The following is a 4,820-nucleotide window of genomic DNA, read 5'->3' as shown; positions in this document are numbered from 1 at the left end:
TCTCTGGTACGTGAAAAGGGTTTATATATATATATTTTTAAAACCCTAAGTCAACATAATGATATATTTATAGGTTTAGAAAAACTAAAACCCTAATTCTAATTTTAATCCGAGAAAGAAAAACAACCATAAAAGTTATAATGTAAGTCGGCTAAAAACGTGAGAACATATGTAACCCTAAAATTATAACCTATATTAAATTATGATTAATACCTCAAGTTTAATTATTAATAAATACTAATAATTAAAACTAACTCTATATACATATATACCCAAATATATACATGTATATACTTCCATGGGTAAAACGGTACCCATTTACACTATCCAAATAGTCCGTTAATCATATCCAAGCCCAAGTTCGATTAAAAATAAAATAAAATAAAAACAATACATTTAATTTAACATTCAAATGCCACTTCATCACGCACACTTATAATTAAATAGTTAATTCATTTAAACAACAAAACAGGAAGCCACGTAACAAAAGTCATGAAAACACCTAAGAATAATAAAATAAAAAATAAAATTCCGATTATGTCCTTTTTAAATTTAGGGGTATTACAAAAGTCCTTGCCTTTGCATCTCTTGTCCATCTTTTCATGATATATTGGGGCAGAATCCTTTTTATATTCTTCTTATCCAACACTTTCAAAGCATGAACACATAAAATCCCAATAAAAATGAACTTTATACAACAACACACGACTGTTTCTGTTGAAGCTTCGAAATTGACCACATACCCTTAAGATTTTCCAACACAAGATACTTTATATTCAACTTTTGTCCCATCCTTTGCCACTTTATACACATAGGAATCACCCAACCTCATGTACTCTTTCTGAAATAATTCAAACACTTTCGGGGTATAGATTTATACACCATGACGTAACATCTCCACACTAGTTAATAACACAGGCATACTTCGTATCATGTTAAAATCTGCACGTAGTTCTTCATACCGCCGATCATTCAAAACCCTCTCGTAATGCTCAAAGAAACGCAAAATATTATGACTCGGCTTCAAGTAATTCTTTAACACATTGTTCATACTTTCACTACGTTGAGTAGTTTTGATATCCGTGGTGAAAGTGTGTCGTCCATAAACCATTGCCCATTTTTTTCTTATTTCAAATAAATCTTTTAACCATTTATTCTCTTCGAGATTGTATTTTTCCAACATATTATTCCATGCCAGTAGCCACTCATTTTCATCTTCATAATCGTACACACAATTGCTAAGGTCATAAGCAAAGATGTTTGATCTATTAAACACATGACTCAAATTCTTGGTTGCATTTTGATAAATATGCCAAACACATAATCGATGTTGAGATTTGAAAAGACATGCAATATTGCTTTTGCCATTGCAGTAGATTGATCTATCAGAATTGTCTTAGGCTGCTTTCCGGACATTGCACCAAGGAAAGTCTGAAACAACCACTTAAATGGTTCAATGGTTTCATCATAAAGTAAGGCTGCACCAAATACGATTGTTTGTTTATGATGATTCACCCCAATAAATGGTGCAAAAGGTCGACCATATTCATTTATTCGATAAGTACTATTGAAGTACACAACATCTCCGAATAGGGCATAATCATTAATTGAGCGTGCATCGGCCCAAAAAATATTAGTGATCATATCATCCTCATCCACTTGCATTGAATAAAAATATGATGAATCCTTCAGCTGCATTTTTTCAAAATATTCTAAAATTGCACTTGTATTTCCTCTTACTATTGCCATCTTTCACTTTCTATGTATGTAATTTCGATAATCCTTATCTAGAAAACCAAGATGTTTCTTGCCGCCAACTTCTCTACTCATCAACTCCATAGTTCGTTTTAGTGGCAATCTCGACTTCTCTACATCTTCAACATGTTCTAATTAAGTCATGATTATGGATTTTGTTCAACGATACAACTTTGAATTTGCCATTGTTTTAAAGTTTACATTTCATATGAGCCAAACAACCAACTCTTGTAATAGGTTGATGGTACAAAGGAGTTTTGGTCTCTTTCCTTTTACCTTCTTTTGAACAACAAAAGGTAACCCCCGTGATGAGCCCTGCTATATTTTTTCTCTGATGATTTCTCTTTACATCAAAACCAAGTTTGCGACCATAGTTGAGATAAAACTTATATGCTTCATCACATGAACTAAACTCCATTTCAAGTTCTTGTTCTTCTCTTTCTTCTTGATTTTCTTTTTTTGACGAAAATTCATTAATAGGAGAAAAATAATCATCATCAATTTCACAACTATTTGATGGTTCACTACTTAAGCTTACATAATCTATCTCCTCCATAAGTCTGCATACAAATGATTGTAACTATTAAAAGCTGCCAATTAAATGTAAGGAAATCTTTTAATCTGAGATAGAACATTCTATATACAACACTTTTGTATCAAAGATAGAACAACCATAAACATTATATATATATTTTTATTACATTTGCACCAAATTAAATCTATCATGAAATCAGTCCCACCTTCATACATAGTTCTTAAATATTTCACGTGGACTCATTCATTACATTGTTTTCCTTATTTATAGCACCAGATAGAAACAAAAATATGAAATCTATCATTTTCTTTTATCTTGTTCAAGAAAACCCAAAAAGAAAAACAAATTAACTAAGCTAAGTTCAGCTGGATTTATCCTTTTGTGATCAAGGCCCAAAAACCTACTGAATTGCAGAACTAGAAAAGAAATCCGAAATGTGTCATTTTCTTTCATCCATTTCAAGAAAACCCAAAAAGAAACCAAAAAGAAAAACAAATTAACGAAGTAAAGTGGTATAAATTCTTAGCGCAATTTGTACATTTTCTCGATAATAGATGGATTTTATTGAACATAGAGCTTTAATCATCAACACAAAAAAAACAGAGGAAACAGAAAACAGCAAATACCAACTTGAAATCACAACAATAATTCCATAATTTCCGTTCAGAATCATTTTATTCTTCAAAATAATTAAAGAAAGTAAAACATTTTTTATATATACAAAAAAATAAATAAACATTTTTTATATGTACCAAAAAAAAAAAAAAATTTGGAATGAAACACTAACTTGATGCTCTATGATGGCAAAATGCAAAACGTCATTTAGATCTCTTCTTGAAAGTCCTCAGAAATGGAAACACAGAGATGAAGAGAGAGAGATGGAAAGATTAGAATGGGGGCGCAAATAAGGTATTGAGAGAAAGAGAATTGAGAGAGTAAGAAATAGGTTTAATCCTTTCCGCCCTTGCCTCTTCCTAACATTTTTAGAGAAAGAGAGTTAGATCTAGTGGTGGCGATGGAGAGGAAAGTGAAAATGGGTTTGAGGCAGTTTATAGATACTAGGAGAGAAGATATTAGGTATTGAGAGTGATGAGAGAGAAAAGAGAAATGGGTTGAACCCAGGCAATACCCATGTTTTATTATTATTTTTAATATTGGACACCTAGCATCAACTCATTGGGCCACGTCAGGGCGGAGGATTCCTCTATCCTCCGCCCAAAGGTTGCAAGTATTGTTCTTTTTTATATATATTCTGACGGGTTGTCAGTACAGTTGTGGGACTGTGCATCTCTCTTTAGGAGTTACAGAAGTCAAAGAATTGTCTGCCACAACACCCACACCATCGCTGGGGCGTGTAGCATGACATTGGTCATAAAAATCGAAATGTGTAACAACTCAGTGGACAATCCCACCATCGATCCCTTTAACAAAATCCATTCTTCCAATCTCAATCTTTCATTTCACAGCTCCATAGTTCAGACAACCCATCACCACTGCCAGACCTGATCCAATGATATACCAAGTGCACCACTGGACTACTTTCACAAACTCACCATGGATTACTTCACCCCACCATCAATTTTATTTGCATGGCATCACATTATCGAGTTCAAGTATCATATCCCCAAGCATTGACATATAGTTTGGATGGCTATCAGGAATAGGCTCTACACACTGGACTCAAAACCCATGAGACACAAGTATAAGACAAATGCCTGCTTTCTTTGTTTAGCTGATTGGGAGTCATTGGATCATCTATTCTTCAAATACAGATATAGTTGTGCCATTTGGGACTTCATTCAAAATGTAGCAGGGTTCTATATAATGCCAAGTTGCTAGTCTGACTTTATAGATTGGTGCTCTAAGTTTTGGAAACATGGGGATTTCATTACACACAAGTTGCTGCTTTCAGCTGCGCGCAATTTATTTCATTCGGCAGGAAAGAAACTCAAGGGCTTCTAGGAACAAGTCCTCGCCACACATTCTCATCAAAACAATCAAGAGATGTGTTAGGGCAAGACTTGCCTTAATAAAGTTAAGCAGAACTGAAGATTTAAGGAGGATTGGCACGATGAGGGACCTCCAAACACTGTTCCAATAGGGCTATGCTTTTGGCCTTAGGCAGCCTGGTCTCCTTCTTTGATCGAGGTTACAAAGGTCTACAATATTGGGGACCATGGCAGCAGTACTTTCAGCTGCTGATAATGACTGTTTGTTGTATACTTCATTAGCTATCAGCCTAGTCTTTTGTTTCAGACAACTTTGTCAAGTTTGATATTCTGGTTTGGACTTTAACTAGCTTAAGTTTGGCAGTTTGGTATTTTGGTGCTACTTTGCTTGGATCCCTTGTGATCTTGTAACAGCTTGATTCGTAATTGTGACTTATATGTTATATAGTTTTTTTTCTTATTTATAAAAGCTTACCCATTCAACTAAAAAAAGAAATGGCTTGTACGTCTATGAAAGGTATATAATATAATTCAACTAAATTGAAACTAATTCTAAGGCCGCGTTTGGAAATGTAATGGAT

The sequence above is a fragment of the Cornus florida genome, unplaced genomic scaffold, assembly GCF_030987335.1.
Source record: "Cornus florida cultivar Cherokee Brave unplaced genomic scaffold, ASM3098733v1 CherokeeBrave_3.0.0_Hap2_Chr10, whole genome shotgun sequence".
Taxonomy (NCBI): Eukaryota; Viridiplantae; Streptophyta; class Magnoliopsida; order Cornales; family Cornaceae; genus Cornus; species Cornus florida.
The sequence above is the reverse complement of the archived record's forward strand: the minus strand, read 5'-3'. Positions refer to the sequence as shown.